The sequence below is a fragment of the Uranotaenia lowii genome, chromosome 1 (assembly GCF_029784155.1).
Source record: "Uranotaenia lowii strain MFRU-FL chromosome 1, ASM2978415v1, whole genome shotgun sequence".
NCBI classification, from domain to species: Eukaryota; Metazoa; Arthropoda; class Insecta; order Diptera; family Culicidae; genus Uranotaenia; species Uranotaenia lowii.
The window spans coordinates 93,489,396-93,509,633 of NC_073691.1; the positions used below are offsets into that span (position 1 = coordinate 93,489,396).

General features: G+C 40.9%; 1 protein-coding gene across 2 annotated transcripts in view; it reads right to left on the reverse strand.

Moving 5' to 3' along the window:
• The window catches only part of LOC129741138 (ras-GEF domain-containing family member 1B-A-like), a 132,238-nt gene that overhangs the window by 93,801 nt on the left and 18,199 nt on the right, over window positions 1-20,238 (reverse strand). The window contains exon 1 of one of the 2 annotated variants that reach the window (XM_055732854.1): window positions 3,840-5,902. The exons of the other annotated variant lie outside the window; for it this stretch is intronic. The gene's annotated coding sequence lies outside the window, so the exon portion shown is untranslated. Of the gene's footprint in view, window positions 1-3,839; window positions 5,903-20,238 lie in introns of those variants that run through there. 2 annotated transcript variants of the gene reach the window in all.

The following is a 20,238-nucleotide window of genomic DNA, read 5'->3' on the forward strand; positions in this document are numbered from 1 at the left end:
AAGATATGACACTACATTTGGAAATATTAGGAGCCATACCATTCTGATGACACCACGTTAGAATTGAATCGATGTCTTTTTGGAGAGCACAGCAGTCAACTAGTGAAGCTATGGTACGAAAAATTTTTAGATCGTCGGCGTACAACAACTTCTCCGATTCAATGATAGCGCATAGATCGTTAATAAAAAGAACGAAGATCAAAGGTCCCAGATGACTTCCTTGTGGAACTCCAGAAGTGATTCGAAAAGGCGTCGAGTTCACGTTGTTAAGTCGTACGTAAGCCGTCCGGTCTACGAGATAAGAGTTGATCCATTTGCAAAGCCAATCAGGTAGTCCTATCCGACGCATTTTTTCGATGACAAATTTGTGCGGTACTCTATCGAAAGCCTTGCTCAAGTCTACATAAACTGCATCGACTTGTTGACGTTTATCTAGCCTAGTAACCAACTTCGAAACGTACGTCATAAGATTGGTGGTCGTAGATCTACGTTTCATGAATCCATGTTGATCTTCAGAAATACAGTGGTGCACCGATTGATAAAGTACGTCATAAACGAGGCTCTCGAATACCTTAGGCAAACAGCTTAGAATCGAAATCCCTCGGTAGTTTTCCACTCGATGCGCGTCGCCGGATTTGAGGATTGGAGTGATCGATGCGATTTTCCATGCGGTGGGAAAAGTACCTTCCGTTAACGATTGGTTAAAGATGATCGAAATTGGTACGGATAACGGATCGGCGCATTTCTTAACCAGAATTGGAGGAATGCCATCCGGTCCAGGTCCCTTTGTTTCATCTAACGTAGACAGCTTCCGGAAGACGTCGTTCGAGGAAAAATTCAGCAGAGGGAGGTTGAAGTCACGATTCGGCAAGCTACTTAGGTATGATTCGCATAAAGGTGGTGAGTTAGTGCTAAGAACACTCTGAAAGAATGTCGAGAATTGCACTGCAACAGCATTTGGCGTTTCGGCAGTTTCATCGTTGTATGTGGTCACTTGAGGTATACTCTGAGTACCCTTTCTTTGTCGAACGTATGACCAAAAAGATAAGGGGTCGGTGCGAGCGTTATCCTGAATGCGATTGATGTAGTCACAGAAGCTTGTCACGTGTAATGTGTTGTAGGCGCTCTCTAAGTCACGTACCTCAAGAGACACGGTCATATCATGGCCGTTGCGGAACCTTTTTCTCGCTTTCCTCAAACGATTGCGAAGGTTACGAAGTTCGGGGTTTAGCCAAGGTTGACTTATTCCAATACGTGAACGCCGTTTTTTAACAGGAACAATAGCTCGGAATACTTCATGCAATTTTCCATAAAAAGCTTCTACCACATGATCGATTGAACCATATAAAATACTTGGCCAATCAACAGCAGCTAAAGATGGTGTAAATTGTCCACAGTGGGCAGAAATTGGGATGTTACACCATCACTACCCGTTCACGTCACTGAAAAGAACCAGAATCAGAACATAGCGGGAAACAGCAGTGGCTAGAGTGCCAATATATGCTGAAAACTAAGGTTAACGACTTCCAATTTTTTAACATATCCGAAGAAGCGGGCCGTGGAAAGAAGCTAAGTATTTTTATTTTATTCGATTAAGATTATCGCAGCTTGAGTTATATTTATTATTTTGGTCCCTGATCTCCAGTGCTATCGGGGATATACTGTGTAAAATCATAGTCTTCTAAAGTTAATGGATAGTTCACAATGGTATGTTTTTACTGTACTCAGCCACCACAATTCGCATACGGCATTCCCGAAACAGAGATGTTGCGCATTCGCTCTTCACTCAAACCGAAGCAAATTTGTTATTCATACGATCGATAAGGTTTCAAAGCTATTAATTGCTTCAAAAAAGGTAGCTAAATTTAAAAAAAATATGGCTTTTAGTGAGAACATGGTTTTGTTAAAATGTAGTCAAAAGCTTGATTATCTGTTGACTTATTGTTTTAAAACTGATTGTTATATTCTCGCTTATGTTTTCTTCCAGTTTCTAATTCTGCCATATGTGTAAAATTTCATATTAAAATAATATTAATTGTTAAGATGTATCAATTAATAATATCAGGACATAACAACTCAATAAGTTTTCTAATATCTGACGATTGACTTTGGTTGATTTGTTTTCTCCGTGCAATCGTGAAACATATATGAGGCAAAGAGTTGAATTGCATTGATGAGTTTCCAAAAACGATTTTATTCAGCAATCATAACCTACACAACAAATTCAAAATTAAAGGAACAAAAAGAAGAATCACTTCATCCATTAACAAAATTTTTATATTTTAAATATCTCCTTTCAAATATTCTTCGAAGTTTGATAGAAGTATTTTCAATCTAAAGGGTCTTTTTTGAAAACACACTAGTGTACCAGGAACAAGAATTAGGAAAACAAGTTAGTTTAAAGAAAAAGTAAACACATTTTTTATACGTTTAAACTTTTTATCACTGCCTCAACGTTAGAAATAGGAGTTTCCTTAAAAAATCTAGGAGCATAGGAGGTGTAGGAAAACTCGATCGCACCATTCACCAAAATGGATCCTGATCTATTACCTTTCCCCTACTAACAAAACCCTTTCCTGGGATATTGAAATATAGATTCGCAGACGTATAGACGGTTTCTATAATTGGTGATTTTGACTTGCCTTTGTTTCTGAATTTTTCAAAGTTAATCTTTGAAATACAAAGAGACAAAAGGTTGTTGATTGATCCTATGAAGTATCCTACTAACAATCCCTCTTTCATTCCTCATTGACTACTAGGACGTGGCCGGCTCCGTTATTGGTCATTTTCAAAGAGAGAGCATGAGTTTTGTGCATCGTGAATGAGCTGCTAGTACCAAGCACCATTCTTTTGGCCCTTGCACAAAGCTGATGACCTCTATCAATCACGGAGTAGCAACCATTGGCGAGGTAGAACTTGTTCTGCTTAGCCACGCTAGCGATCATGGAATTTGAAGTGCGTCAATTGAGCATAGCCTAATCAAATATGCTATCTGAAGTTTTAAAAGAATGATCCTATCTAAGCACTTCAAGTTCAATGATTTAAGGTGGATATGAGTAGTCAACTAAGCTAAGCTAAGCTATATTTACGTAAGGTTTTGTTCTGCTCAGTATCAAACTGAATGAGATATACTTGCTATATGAATATCAAAATCTGATATAATTTAGCTACGATCGTGTACATTTGTTCATGTCATTTGACATATTTTATCATCAAACAACAAAATATTTCATCTTGATATTATTTTGTTTTTCTCTCCTGGTCAGGTGTTTACTTGAAAAGCAAATTATGCCTACAAAAATTGCACCTTTCTGTGACATCAGCTTTTCATAAGTCTCAATTGTATAACAGCAATTGGGACCAATGAAAGAATAAAATTTCCAAATCACAAAAAGTTCCAATTAGGTAGTCAAAATGTTTCGCAACAACATCAACCCAAGAATATGGAAAAATCCCGAATCTAACTTCTTGTAGCAAAGAGAAACCCCTCACAATAATTGATTTAACAAACATTCGCAATCCTACACTCGATTGAATAACGGTTATTCGAGCTGTTAGTGGTATCTGCAGTGGTTACGCAAAAAATAAAAGAAGCTAGGAAAATATGTGTCCCAGTTGAAAGCTCGAGTGGAACATTGGAAGAGTGGCTCTGTATGTGCTTGGTTCATCGAAGCGTGTTGTCGCGAGCGCAATCGTCAATGAAAACGACAATATGACAATAAATTAGTTCGTTCGTTGGTTGTCATAAAGCGCAAAAATTGACGAAATAGCTCAGCAACGTCTCTGCTCCAGCTCGAGTAAACGAGTTGAGTTGAAAAAAAGTAATATGATATACATACTTGCGAACGAGGACGAGTCACTACTAGTAGGTAGGTTTTTGGATGACGCAGGCGACCGGCGAGATATTATTCGTTTGGCAGATGGGTTCCGTCGGTTGACGACTGCCAGTCGTCGTCCGGACTGACTGTGTTTTTGATGTGATATTTTATTTACTTTGCAAGATGTTTTTTGCTTGCGTTGGGTGGAATTGTTCTGTTCGTGAATTTGCAGTGTACATTTCGTGCTGCTATAATGCCAATTCCAGATGTTTGTGGTGCTGGTTTTTTATGGTTTCCATCAAACGTGGTGGATGAATTCAACTCGGGTCTATTGTGTGGATTCGGTCCGGAAGTTCGAGTCCGATTAACAGTGACCAGCGTTTTTAGGTTTTAGATGTACACCAACAGCCAACTGATCTAAATCAGATAGCCGATATTGTTGTGATGAAAAATCGATGGTGTAGTCTTCAACGAGGAAAGCCGGCGACAGAAGACAATTTTTGTGTATAGGTATAGGCAGTTATTTGAGAGATGTTATGTTGAAATCATGAAATATTATTGGTGGGTTCTTGAGCTATTTTCAGACTATGGAGACAAAAGTCATGGATAGGCAGCCAGTTTTCAGACTTTGTTTATTTTGAATGCAGACTCCAGGACCTTCTAAACACATTCGACTGACACATTCACAGGCGCACTTTTCACGACAGAGACACAGCGAAGGTGTTAAACCACTTTGAGCAACGATATACACAAACCTTCGATACTTGTTTATAACCACTACAAACACCCTAAACAACCGCACTGGAGTTGTTCAGTTTATTTGGTCAACTCGCAGCCGGAAAGTGAGACCAAAGAGGAATAACAGCATTCAAATGTACCAATACATGGAACTCCGAGTATCCACAGCAATAACTCTGGATCCATAAATCTTTCATGCGCTGTTCGACTGCTTCTTGCGGGTGCTTGGCAATGCATAGATATACATATAACACCAAAATCACTCTTGTTTTCTTCTCCTCACCGCATCATCCCCCAGCTTTTCCGATTTACATATTCCGATTTTTTCGCTTAGAGGACAAGCCTATTGGACCACTCGAACTGGTAAGTAGTGTTTGCAATTAGAGCGTTGTCTTACACAATATTTATGCACAGTGTTTATTAACCGGGTACTGGTTGTTGCTGCCTTTGTTTTGCCACCCCCGCAGCCGAGAGCGAGCTTCTATTTTTGGGACACAGTCAAGTTCCCACGTAGTTCCAGTTTTGTTGTTATGGTTTTATTGGGCCGATCGAATCGACTTGGTATTCCGCCGCCATTCAATTCATCTGCTCAGCTGCGATGGTAAAAGCGAGCTCTCAAAAAGCGTGTGTAAAACATGTGGATGACTTCAATTCTACGCCCACTTGGATGCGCCAGGTCTGTCAGCGAAAGGAATGCGATACAAGGCGACAACACAGAATCGCTCGACTTTTCACTCGTCCAAGGTGAAGTGCATGGACCAAGGAAGAAGCCCTTCGACACCAATACTACTGGTGAAAATTTTTCCTGTTCCCTGGAGGGAGGGCGGAAGAGTAGCCAAATTTTCTTCACTCCTTCGAAACCAACCCCATAATACTGCTGCTGCTGCGTATCAAAACACTGTTTGATTTAACTTTTCTTCAATCATATTACACACTTTGTTTGCGGCACCATTCACACAGCTTCCGATTTTCCGTGCATCAATTTTCTTCCATTCATCAATCGTTGTTTTCTTCCGAAATTAACTCACCAAACCAGGACAGCACATTTATCGATACGCCGCGCTTTAATTGCAAATTGCGTACCCGCCGCCAGTTTGCGCGATCGGAAAAAATGGAAGCTCCCGTTGCACTTTTTATTTTTCCATCCAGGGTAGCACACGAGCAACGAATGAAAAAAAAAAAAACAAACCCTACAGCAAGCTGCTAGCAGCAGCCATCAGCACAAAACACAGAAAAAACAACAAAAAAAAACTCTCACCAACTAACCAACCGGGGTGAGTTCAACGCCGCGCGCGGTTAAACCGGTCTTTTCCACGAATGCACTTCCGTCCGATCGCAACCGATGCCGTCTCACGTCTGAGGCGTACGGACGCTCTGGAACGACGTTTCACCGCCGCGCCGGCTGCGCTAGGCGTAGAGACGAGAGCGATGCCGATGCCGATGAGAAAAGGACAGACGGAAGAGAATCCGCAAGCGCGCGTTTTTTTTTTGCTGGTGCGCAGTGATGCCACATTTCTATCGGTATTTTGAAACCCCAAAAAATCTTTTATCGGTTTGTAAATCCTAAAAATCGGTATGAAAATCGGTATTTAAGGTGGATATTCAAAAATGCTTACATTTTCAACTCCCTAACGTATTTTTCTTTGAATAGATTCTTGCAATAAACAGCAAGTCCAAGAACTCTTATGAATGTTCATTTTTAGTTCAAAACTAGCTGACTAAATGTGTTTTAGCATATATTATTGCATTTTCTCTGTAACTTGGTTCTAGGTAACACTAGTTTAAACAAAATGACGGTTTTTAAATTTTAACAGAACTTACTGTACATTTTTTTTTTAATTCTAAAACTATCTGCTTTTGCTGACGAAAGCAAAAATCACAAATGAAAATAAATCCGAAATAAGTGTTTCTTTCCAGTACTCATAACTGAATGGAGATTTATTTTAAAAGTTACCGTTTGATAAGAAAAATAGGGGCATGGCGAGCACCTTCAGGTTGAACGTTGGTTAGGCATATAAATTAAGTAAAAACTTGAGACTTTAATATTTGGCTAAAGTTGGATGTGAATTTGATAAATTCGATAAGGCAATAATAGAACCAGGTCAACCTAAAGGAAATTTTAATTTAGTAAGCACTTACAAATCCAATGGCTTTTTGACGTTCGAGGTAAATATGGGCCCAATTTGATGTTCTTCGTTTTATTGATAGATTTTCGCCAATCTGGCCAATTCAGCTTTTAGTATTAGATATGAGTTCAAAGGATTAGAAAAAGAAATGATTGCAGAAAGTTGAGAGGGTTGTTGCTTCAATTTTTTTATAGCCAATAAAAAATAATTTTATTTTATGAAAAATCACGCTTTAGTCATATGAAAATCCATGAACTTTATGCTAAAATATATGAGAGATGTGCTCTAAAAGGAGGTGTTCTTCCGAAAAAGATTTAAAAACAAATATTTTTACTATAACTAAAACCCATTTTGCCTGGCGTGGTCTTTAATTCTGCGATCTCTGCAGTTTAGGTACTTATGATATAATTTATTTGGCTAACAAGATGCAGAAGGATTGAAGATTATACCGATGATATTAACAGATGGAAGTGAACCGTGTATCTGATTGCACTTCAAATCTCGCAATACCCCATCTGGCGACGAGTTGAACAAGGATTATGAGTATATTCAAACGGTGTATGTATTTCCTTGAAAAGTTAGCGTCTCACGAGACAAGCGCTTTAATGCGATCGTCAATTGAGATTGACCTTAAGGAACTTCTGTTGGCAGTCGCAGAAGGTCAAATATCAGCCTTGAGCTTAGTCCATTGGCTTTGAGGTTGAGTATCATAATAGTGCATCATTTGACAGAACAAAGGAACAAAACAGCGTGAACAACTGAACGAATTATGAGAGTGAGCCGTGGAGAACTTTGCAGAATACTTTAAAAGTTGTACAGATCAAAGTTACGCCACGCCAACTACCGAACTTTGTCTTCTTACGGCGTGTTCGTAAACTGATTTGTTTGGGTGATGCATCGATTTGTTTGGTAGATGTCAAATTAGGCTAGTGAAGTAGACAATGTGCAACTCGAGACCCCATACACCCAACCCTCGGGTAGTGGTCATATCACCTCTTGTCTGCAACTCCGATTCTCTACCTCCCCGTGGTACTAGCTGGGGTGCGAGCAACCTTAGCGGAGATCGGGTACCCAACCCCGGTGGATGCTTTGGTCGCATGCAGAATGAGTTAGGGGGCTTCGTACGCGTCTGTTCTCCATGTTAGGGGCGGCGTGCGGAGTGCAACAACGTCCTGGTGGTGTTCGGGACCCAAAACAGCAACATCACGACGGTCCTCCTGCGAGATAGTGGGGTTAGCTGCGGGCCTTGCGAGCCTGTGACTACTAAAAAAAACATAAGCAACGAATAACGAACAACAAATTTCGGATGGAAATCGGCAAAGACCCACGCGACGAAAAGGGACTAGCGATTGGAAACTTGGAACATGGAACTGCCGATCTCTAAATTTTGTGGGCAGTACCCACGTGCTCTCCAACGAATTGAAGAGCCGCAAATTCGACATCGTAGCGCTGCAGGAGGTATGCTGGAAGGGCTCCACGGTACGAACGTATCCAGATGGTCGTGCCATCTACCAGAGCTGCGGCAACACACACGAGCTTGGAACAGCTTTTATAGTGATGGGAAAGATGCAAAAGCGCGTGATCGGGTGGTGGCCGATCAACTCACGAATGTGCCGGTTGAGAATCAAGGGCCGGTTCTTCAACATCAGCATCATCAACGTGCACAGCCCTCACCTCGGAAGTACCGGTGACGACAAAGACGAATTCTACGCGCAGCTGGAGCGTGAATACGACCGTTGCCCAAAACATGATATCAAGATCGTCATCGGGGATTTCAATGCTCAGGTCGGCCAGGAGGAGGAATTTAAACCGACAATTGGAAGGTTCAGCGCGCACCAGCTGACCAACGAAAACGGCCTCAGACTTATTGACTTCGCCGCCTCCAAACGAATGGCCGTACGTAGTACCTTTTTTCAGCACCGCCTCCCACACAAGTACACCTGGAGATCACCGTACCAAACGCAATCACAGATCGACCACGTTTTGATCGACAGCCGGCACTTTTCGGACATCATCGACGTCAGATCCTGTCGGGGCGCCAACATCGAGTCGGACCATTATCTGGTGATGGTGAAGATGCGCCCAAAACTCTCCGTAGTGAACAACAAGCGAAACCGGCGCCCGCCTCGGTTAAACATCGCGCGACTGAAGCAACCTGAGGTCGCGGCAGACTACGCGCAATCGGTCGAAGCAGCGCTGCCGGCAGAGGGCGAGCTTGACGAAGCCCCTCTCGAGGACTGTTGGGATACCATCAAAACAGCCATCAACAGTGCGGCGGAGAACGTCATCGGTTATGTGGAGCGATCTCGACGGAACGACTGGTTCGACGAGGAGTGTAGGAGGGTGATGGACGAAGAAAATGCCGCGCGGGCGGCAGTAGTGCAAAGAGGCACCCGTCGAAATGTGGAAAATCACCGACAGCGGAAGAGGCAGCGAGTCCGACTTTTCCAGGAGAAAAAGCGCCGCCTGGAGGAGGAGGAGCTCGAGGAGCTGGAGCAGCTGCATCGTTCCCAAGAAACACGAAAGTTCTATCAGAAACTCAACGCATAACGCAAAGGCTTCGTGCCGCAAGCCGAAATGTGCTGGGATAAGGACGGGGGTATCCTGACGGACAATCGTGAGGTGATCAAAAGGTGGAAGCAGCACTTCGATGAACACCTGAACGGCGCACATGCAGGAGATCAAGACGGTGGGGGAAGGTACATCGCCGGCGTAGCCAACGACGAAGAGGAGCCACTCCCAACGATGAGTGAAGTTAAGGAAGCCATTCGCCAGCTGAATAGAAACATGTCGGCTGGGAAGGATGGCATCGCAGCTGAACTCATCAAAATGGGCCCGGACAGGTTGGCCGATTGCCTACATCGGTTGATAATCCGGATCTGGGACATAGAACAGCTACCGGAGGAGTGGAAGGAGGGGGTAATATGCCCCATCTACAAGAAGGGCGACAAATTGGACTGTGAGAACTACCGAGCGATCACTGTCCTCAATGCCGCCTACAAAGTGTTGTCCCGAATCCTACTCCGCCGCCTAACGCCACATGCAAACAGATTCGTGGGAAGTCATCAGGCCGGCTTCATGGAGGGACGGTCTACGACGGACCAGATATTCACATTGCGGCAAATCCTCCAAAAATGCCGTGAACACCAAGTCCCTACGCATCATCTATTCATCGACTTCAAAGCCGCATACGACACGATCGACCGTAACGAGCTATGGAAAATCATGGACGAGAACGGCTTTTCCGGGAAGCTGATCAGACTGATCAAGGCGACGATGGATGGAACGCAGTGCTGTGTGCGGATTTCGGGTGAATTGTCGAGTTCATTCGAATCGCGCAGGGGGCTTCGACAAGGTGATGGTCTATCCTGCATGATGTTCAACGTGGCGCTAGAAGGTGTTATTCGACGAGCGGTGGGCGAAATGCGGGGCACGATTTTCAACAGATCCAGTCAACTTATCTGCTTTGCCGATGACATTGATATAGTCGGCAGATCATCTGCGGCGGTGGAGGAGATCTACCGCAAACTGAAACGCGAAGCAGGAAGGATTGGGTTGATGATTAATACGTCCAAGACGAAGTACATGCTGGCCTGCGGATCCGAGACCGACCGAACCCGCTTGTCCAGTAATAACAAGGTCACGATCGACGGCGACGAGCTGGAGATAGTCGAAGACTTTGTCTATCTCGGCTCACTGGTGACCGCAGACAATCACACCAGCCGTGAGATCCGGAGGCGAATTATCAGCGGAAGTCGTGCCTACTATGGACTCCACAAGCAACTGCGGTCGAGAAGACTTAGCCCTCGCACGAAGTGTAACCTGTATATGACGCTCATTAGACCGGTTGTTCTCTACGGGCACGAGACATGGATATTGCTCGAGGAGGACCTGCGTACACTCGGAGTATTCGAGCGACGAGTGTTAAGAACCATCTTTGGCGGCGTACAGGAGAACGGAGTGTGGAGGCGAAGGATGAACCACGAGCTCGCGCGCCTCTACGGCGAACCCAGTATCCCGAAGGTGGTGAAGGCTGGCCGGATACGCTGGGCGGGACATGTTGCGAGAATGCCGGACGACTGTCCTGCGAAACAGGTGTTCGCTACGAATCCGGTAGGAACAAGACGAGCGGGGGCGCAACGAGCGAGGTGGTTAGACCAAGTGGAGCGTGATCTGGCGAACGTGGGGTGCCCGAGAAATTGGAGAACGGTTGCTATGAACCGAGTGAATTTTAGGAATTATGTTCGTCAAGTTATGTCGTGAGACGGAATACTATGTAAATAAAATAAATAAATAAATGTCAAATCACCTTGCCTTGAACGCCAGCATCGATAGAAAAAATCACTTCGATAGAACAAATCAATTTACGAACACGCCGTTACTACGGGACCTTTACGAGAATAGCTTGAATGAAGTGGAAATGTTGAAGTGGAATGAATGTTGAGTTAAAATCCTAAAAATCGGTATGAAATCGGTATGTTTTCCCAAAAATCGGTAATCGGTATATACCGATTCTTGGTCGAAATGTTGCTCAAAAATCGGTATAAATACCGGAAAATCGGTATGTGTGGCATCGCTGCTGGTGCGTTTTTCGGCTCTCTTGAATTATCTGAGAAAATTCGGAACAACGAGAGCGCGGAAAATGAGAGTGAGTTACCAAAACAAACAACAATTTCCAATGGTGGGCAACAGAACTGTGGTAACAATGTAAATTTCGCTGCAACACTTCTTAGGCTGATGTCATGCTGAAACAACTAGCAACGCAACGCAACGCGACGTTCCAATAAGATTGCGTTGCATTGCATTGGTATGTCATGCTGGCGCGACCTATCACTTTGAAATTCCCTACAAATCATCACTTCTCTACATCTGATAATGCTTTGAATCGTCTCCTTTCTTTCGGGAGCCATCAAAAACTCATCAAATCACGACCCGGATTGCAAGAATGCCGAAATTTGAACTGACAAAATTCCTTGTTTTTTTTTGCCGGAACTAAGAATTCATGAAAATTTTCTCGCCGATTAAGATAGTTTTTAGTTTATTATCACAAGTTCGGACAGATCTTCGTACTATTGTGCTTAAACCCCGGAATCACTGCTTCAAATCGAGAAAAAACAATGTTCCTATTGGATTTCCTACTAGTCGCGCTACTAAACACATTGGCATCAGATTGGTCGCGCTACACAAAGCGACCAGTATGACAGGTCTGCGCGATTTCCATGGAGATCAAATGAGAGCTGGTTAGTCGTGTGAACGTTGCGTTGTAGGTCGCGTTGCTAGTTGCTTCAGCATGTCATCAGCCTTAGTCTTAGGCTGATGTCATGCTGAAGCAACTAGCAACGCGACCTACAACGCAACGTTCACACGACTAACCAGCTCTCATTTGATCTCCATGGAAATCGCGCAGACCTGTCATACTGGTCGCTTTGTGTAGCGCGACCAATCTGATGCCAATGTGTTTTGTAGCGCGACTAGTAGGAAATCCAATAGGAATATTGTTTTTTCTCGATTTGAAGCAGTGATTCCGGGTTTTAAGCACAATAGTACGAAGATCTGTCCGAACTTGTGATAATAAACTAAAAAATATCTTAATCGGCGAGAAAATTTTCATGAATTCTTAGTTCCGGCAAAAAACACGGAATTTTGTCTGTTCAATTTTCGGCATTCTTGCAATCCGGGTCGTGATTTTATGAGTTTTTGATGGCTCCCGAAAGAAAGGAGACGATTCAAAGCATTATCAGATGTAGAGAAGTGATGATTTGTAGGGAATTTCAAAGTGTCAGGTCGCGCCAGCATGACATACCAATGCGTTGCAACGCAATCTTATTGGAACGTTGCGTTGCGTTGCGTTGCTAGTTGCTTCAGCATGACATCAGCCTTAGGAAGAAACACACGATCTTAATCCTCTAAAAGAAATTATATATTTTAGGAGTAAATAAGCGGATTTGGCTAACTAAGTGTTGATACCAAGACTAAGGATTAATAATTGAAGATACGAGGAAACATACAATGCAGTAAAAGTTGTTAGAAGTGAAGAATTAAAGACCTCAAATCGAACAAAGCAGAAGGAACCAAGAGAAAAAGAAAACAAGAAGAAAAGTCAGTTTGTTACAAAAGAAGCCAAGAGAAAATTAGTGTTAAGAAAAAGAAATCAAGAAGTAAGGGTAGTGTTCAGAATAAAAATAAGAACGAGAAAGAGATAACTACAAATCATATAGATATTAGTCACAGAGAAAAAAAATTCTAAAATCATTTTTATCATTTCAGTGCTAAGTAAAATTTTGGTACCGAAGATGAGCGCAAATAGCATTACGCGCTCTCAAGGAAACAAAACCTCAATATTACAGGCTACAACGAGCGAAACAAAAAATCCTCCAAAGAAAATCATTACATCCAATAATCATTCAAAAGCAGAAGGAAGTGGAACAGCTTCAAATAGCGCCGAAAAAGTTAACTTAAAACAACTCGATTACGACAAGCCGGTGACACCAAAACATGCACTAGACCTAAGAAAATGGAGCAGGAAAAGGATTCGAGGCTGAAGAAATTTCCAAAAAAGGGAATTTCATGTATAAGACGATCTCAAAACCGTTAAATGTTACCAAAACTTGAAACGTTTAGATCTGAGCAGCATGAATTTGAAGCTTCACGAACCAGTTATAAAGAACTAAACGACGCTTTGCGTTCGAAACGTTCCATTGGATTTCGACGTTAAGTAGGCGGCACAAATTTGCACCGCTCCTGGGGCTGTTAAAAAAGTTGAGAGGATACAAAGAAAAGACGAAGAAGGAAATGTGCAAATCATAATTAACCTGAAAATAACAGTAGAGGGAACGGAAAGCCGCCCTCAAAGCTTCAAAGCTGAGCTTTGAGTTTTTTCAATGAAGCAATGTGCACTTCGGGCGTCTCCAAAAGTTTTGCAACGCATGATGTGTACCAACTGCCAAGGAGAGCACGCGGCAGGACATAAAGACTGCCCTGAGAGACTCAAACGACAGGCTGTATTGCGAGAGATGGGGCGGAAAAAACGTCTCGTACAACGAGGCAGAAAGAGGAATCTTGACTTAGGAAAATTCAATCAGTATTCTGGAATAGGACGAAGACTTCCCCGAACTAGAAAGCACAGAAAGTTTTAGGTCAGTCCAGACGAGAACAAAAGACGAACACCCTGTGCCATCAGCAGGGGATTTTTAAAGCGACAGTGTTTGAACACTTTATGGCACAGCTGAGACAAGACATTCTAAAAGAGTTACACTCAAAGCTGTGAGTTGAAGCTATTAGGAAGCTACGAGACCGAATAAATGAACAAATTCAGGCGGCAAATAACGAACTACAGTACGACCAGTTGATCATCAATGTAACTACGGAACTATCCCACATTTCAGAGAGATTCTCGAGTGAACAAGAAAATATCCCCAGAATCGAAATACAACACAATGGCCAATAAAACTTGAAAGATATTACAACACAACATTCAAACATTAAGACCAACTGAAAAAAGAGAAGAATTGTTTGTTACATTGATGAAAACCAATATCGATATCGTATATAAGGCTAAACAAGAGAGATTATTTATTTATTAAAAACTTTCGACACGTCTCATGGCACAGACCGGAAGGACATGATCCAAAATGGATTTACTTAGCTTAGCTTTATTGACTACTCATATCCATCTTAAATCATTGAACTCGAAATGCTTCATTTACAGGTTTTTTTTTTTATTAAAATAGATTCTAGAAGAACTTTTTATTTTTTTTTTCATTTGATTTCAAACTAGGTATACATTTCGAATTCCATGATCGCTGGCGTGGCTAAGCGGAACAAGTTCCACGTCGCCAGTGGTTGCTACTCCGTGATTAATCGAGGCCATCAATTTTGCACAGAGTCCAAAAGAATGGTGCTTGGGATTAGCAGCCATTCTCATTGTACAAAACTGATGCTCTCCCTTTTTTAGATGATTAATAATGGCGCCGGCCACGTCCTAGAAGTCTATGGGGAAAAGGGAAGGATTGTTAGTAAGAAGCTCTTTAAGTTCAACTAGCAACCTCTTGCTCTTGCATACTCAAAAAATTTTGTTGAAATAGTCAGAACCAAAGACAAGCTAGTATCACCAACTATGGAATCCGTCTATACGTCTGCGAATCCATATTCAAGTGTCCAAGGAAGGAGTTGTGTTAGTTTGTGAAAGATAGCGATCAGGATCCATTTTGGTAAATGGTGCGATTATGATTTTCCTACACCTTCTATGCTCCTAGACATTTCCTAAGGAAACTCCGATACCTATGAGGCATTTGATAAATGTCCAATGAAAATGGATCGAGTTAAAAATTGAATTCAAATCAATACCATTCAAATTTCTCCCTTGATAAACTAGCTCTTTTTTCTAACCGTGATCCCTGTTGAAGCAAGGGGGGCTCTTGCAAGGAGGCAAAAGGGCTTAAATGGTTGAAGACGGAATATTATTCAAAACAAAAATGAAATGTATTATAATATTTAGACACAAATTTTTCCAAATAGTTTTTCCATGATTATTGCCTTTTTGAAAACTCTTGGATTCTTTGCTCTCCTTTGCCTCACATTAAAAAATCTTAGTTTCATTGCTTAAAGAGCACTAAGTAATGTTTTGAATAATCAATACTTTTTAATACATTTTCGATTTTTTCCACCAATTCGAGTTATATATTCAGCTTATTAATTTATTTTAAAAATCGAACAGTCAAACTCAAAGTTATTCAAATTTGTTCTGCTTTACCTACAGCTTTGAAAATAATAAATTATTTATTCTTTTATATGCCTAGTAATTAAACAAAAGATTTATTAAAAACAAATATAAAAAATTGCAGAAATAATAATCCATAAACATTTCTTCAATTGATCATGGGACCAATATATTTTACCTCTAGCACTAAACTTTTTAAGTGATCAAAGTTATTAGGGTAAGAACACTATATATTGAACACCATCTTTGGGATTCAACACATTTGTGGCCAATAAATAATAACGAAAGGTTTTTCTGATAAAATTTTGATAGCGTAGCTTAAGCTTATTTCTCTGCTTCGAATCGATATATTTTTTTCGTGGAAATATGTTTTGAAATTATTATTTAAGCCTTTTTATTCAAAATTACTTTTGTCCCAATGATTAAACAGAATGATTCAAATATTGAACAGGCAATGTTCTAATTATTGAACACGTAAACATTGAATTTCATTGCATATATTCAGGGGTATTTCGCTTGATAGTATGCCTTGCAGGGGCGATTTTGGTTGAGCTAGCAACCATGAAACAGTTTGTTTACATTTCCAAACACCAACCGATGTTTGTTCAATAACTGGTACATGCATTTCTTTACGAAACGAGTACTGCAAAATTGAACGTTCAATAATTGAAACATTGGCGTTTTCTGTGATCCAATGATTGAACACTTTAATTTGTTAAATTTTAAGAAAATAAGGATAATAAAAGCTGCCACTCTTCCAGAAATCATTCAAAAAGACTTATTTTAAAACACTCATATCATTATCTTAGACGTTTATTTGTCTTTTATCTAATTTTGCCCCCAATCAAAAATAGGCTGTTTTCGTCATCCAGTCGAAAAACCAAGCCAAAATTTGAACACATATTCAAGTTTCGGGGATTGTGGCTTTAAGAGTCCAAGATTCTTGATAAAAATTTTAACATAGGTATAAAATGCTTCAACAGTGGCACACTGAATTTTGATTCATTTTTCTACTGTATATTATTGTTTTAATCGGTAAATGTTTTACTAGTGTTCAATATCTGGTACCTGTTCAATAACTAGTGCTTCTACCCTACTATAAAATTTTTAAGATTTTTTCAAATAAGCAATCCACAGTAGCTGAAATCTCTAACCGTACGAAAAAAAATCGTAAATTTAAGTTTATCCAAAATATTTGAATACATTCTAGAGTTTTCTGGGAAAACGCCTGAACCTACGTCTTTAAAATTAGTCTCGTACACAAGTTTTTGTAAAATAATCCCATAAAAATTTTCTCATGAAATAATTTAATCTGCTCCCGATAAATAGTTCGAAAACTTCGTTTCAATCATGAACCAGTAGCAATAATAAAAGTTAAAATGCCAACTGAATCAATAAGCTTAGGGAAAAATAATAATGAAAAACACTAAGCTTATTATCAAACCGGATCCTTCCCGAAGTTACACTCTACAAGCCTTAGCTCCATCACTCGAAAAACATTGTTTTCACGTAGACACGAAGATCGTATCTATTCAGGTTTTTTTTTCACTTCACTTGAGGTCATTTCAACATTAAATCGGAATTGAATCACATTTTTCGAATTTATTTTTGAAATAAATTCTCCGGAAGAAAATTTTCGACCGACAGAAAAGCGACAAAACTGTACGCAGAAAAAACAAACGTGACCGCACTCGACCAAGGCCTACTCCTTTTTTTCCATGATCCAAAATGGATTTACTTACCAAAACTTTAAGGTGCCCAAACTATTGCCAATCGAAATTATAGGAATCAGAATTACATCTGGACTCGATCCTCTAAATCTGATATCGTTGTACTTTCCCCTGGAGCTTGCAACACCACAGAAACTAAACACAAGACTGAGGAATTCTTTGACTACGTGAGCACGTTAGATGGATTGTAGCGGCAGATTGGAATGCCCATCACCAAAACTGGAGCTCAGAATTTAAATAATGAAGACGAGGAAGAATTTTAAAATTGGGTTCGCTGAAAGCTCTACCTTTGTGATCATTAACGATGGCTCACCAACAATGATAACGTTACCAGAATACAGAGAGCCAGATATAGACCTAACTGTAACTACCCCAGGAGTAGCGGGGAAATATAAAAGGACGCCCCAGGACGAAGCCTTAGGAAGCGATCACAGGACAATATTGGTAGAGATTGACAGCAACATCCCCATATACAATCAAACGACTAGAAGGTTGACTAAAGATACAGTGGTAACTCAACTGAACAATTTTCCTGCAACCCCATAATCTGACCATGCAACAATGTCTGATCATGCAACCATATCTGACCAAGTGGCTTAATCTGACCTTGAAACATAATTTGACCATACGTCATAATCTTACAATGGACATAATCCAAATATGTAACATAATCTGAATATGCAACATAATACGATCAAGAAACATAATTCAATCATCCGATAATGCGACATACAGTCAATCGCAAAATTGATCGTACACATATAGTTTACAAACTCTTTTCATTTATTTGGTGTGAAAAAAATGGTTCAACATTTATGATTTTGATGCACATTTATTGTTTACAAATTTAGCTATTGACCTGATCGCGACGATTTTGAAAAATATGTTTTGCAAATTTTATAATTCAAGAAGTTGATAAAAATCCCAAATAAGAGATATGCAAAATTGATCGTACACCTTTTATTTGACCTGAAATGTGTGATGAGTAAACAAGACCAATATAGATAAGCGAAGTTTTTTTAGTCAGTGTTTCATGTCAACACCCAGCACAACTTGAGCAGTGTTTGTTTTCGTTTTCTGCTAAATTTCGAAGAGTTGTAATCAAAATGGCAAACAAGCGCGAGGAAACGGACATTGCGACGCAATCGTGGATAATACGTATGTGTTGTCGCGGAAAGTCATTTTGGGAAATAGCAGAATCTTTCGAGAGAACCCACTCTACCCACTATGTACTGACATAATCAAAAAGAGGAAATACGAAGGAACCTTGAAAAATATCGCTGGAAAAGGACGGAAACGCATCTTGACTCCTACAGATGAACGGGTAATTGTGCGAACTCTAAAAAGGAAACCTAAAACAAGTATTCCGAAATCGGCCACTGAAGTCGCTGGGACCATCGGAAGACCTGTCCGGAGGGTAACACACAGGAGCGGTTTGAGAGGTTGTGTAGCCCGTAAGAAGACCTTTATCTCAAAGGTAAATATGAAAAAACGACTGGAGCTCACTAAGGCTTATGTTAATATGCCTGAAGAGTTCTGGAACAAAGTTCTATTTACCGACGAAACAAAATAACACCCTTATTCTTGTTTACGGCGTATCTGTCGATCGTTCGAACGAATACTTTCGATCGAATTCGAAAAGGCTATTCTTGTTTTCGTTCGAATGCGATACGTTCGATGTTGGTGTTACCGGTGTTACCAGATCGAGTTCGAAAAATCAAAGCACTCTGATTTGTCAAACTGACGTTTATTTTCAGAAAATTTACTGTCAACCTTTGTTTTTTCTCATAATCAAGTTGTAAAATTTCACCTGAGTGATCGGGACACGGTCGAGAGTCGATCGTTATCAACAGAACGGAAGCAGGACCGGCGCGGGTTTGGTTTTGTCGCGATCTGATAGTCGAATAATCGGCCTTATCTAAGTCCCTAGTCATCTGTAAGGTGCCCAGGAAAAATGGAGCCAAAGAAGTTAATTCCGGCAACGAATCTTTACTGCCATCGTAATCGGCAGCGGCAGTCAAGCACAGGTTTCAGGCCGGGTGGGCGATGAATATTGAAAAACAAGGTTGAGAGCTGATTCTTGAATCTGATCCGGATCGGAAAAAGTGGCAATCGACACCGAAGCCTTCTAAATAAGCTGTTTACTGGATGGTCTACCGCGAAGCTGATTGCCTACAGACATGAGAAGCTATTCTCAATGGCAGCCGCTAGTGGTTGTGAAAGTGCTACCGCACCTGATGCTTAAAATCTCACCCGCTGAAAGGAAGATTTGGAATAAAGTTTGAAATAAAAATTTACTTGAAAATTCTATGTCATAAGATTGTTTTTTTTTTCATTTCCCAAAACATCTATTCTGAACCGTTTAGCTTAACAATCTTTTTCTGTAATTGCCCGTGTTCGTTAGGCGATAGTAAGAATACGATCGAAAAAAAACGAGAATGCAAAATTTCCGGATATTCAGATTTGTGTTTTAAATCACAACAGGCCCATAATTGGTGTCCAAATTCGCCATTTGCTTTAAAACGGGCATTGTTCGCAGCAATAGGCTCGCGTTAGTCAGTCCATAGAAAAAATACTTTCGATCGAAAACGGGAATGCAATGTTTTGTTCGTACGAACGATGTTCGAAAGATCGAACTGTTCTCATTCGTTCGAACGAAAACAAGGATACGAAATTGCCTAACTTTCGAACGAATGTCATTCGATCGAAAACAAGAATAAGGGTGTAAACCTTTTTGGATCAGATGGACGACAAATGGTGTGGAGAAAATCTGGAATGGAGCTCCAGGCCAAGAATTTGGTCCCAACTGTGAAACACTTTGGTGGCAACCAGATGGTGTGGGGTTCAATATCGGCCTCTGGACCTAGAACCATGAAATTCATTGACTCAACTATTGATAAGATGGGTTATTTGAACATCCTCAAGCGTAACCTGCAGCCTTTCGTTGATAAATTGGGTCTACCTCGTGACTACTACTTCCAACAAGATAATGACCTCAGACATACCGCTATTGTCGTACGGGAGTGGTTGCTGTATAATACGCCTCCGCAGTCTCCCGATCTGAACCCGATAGAAAACCTCTGGTGGGAGGACAAAAATCGTCTGAA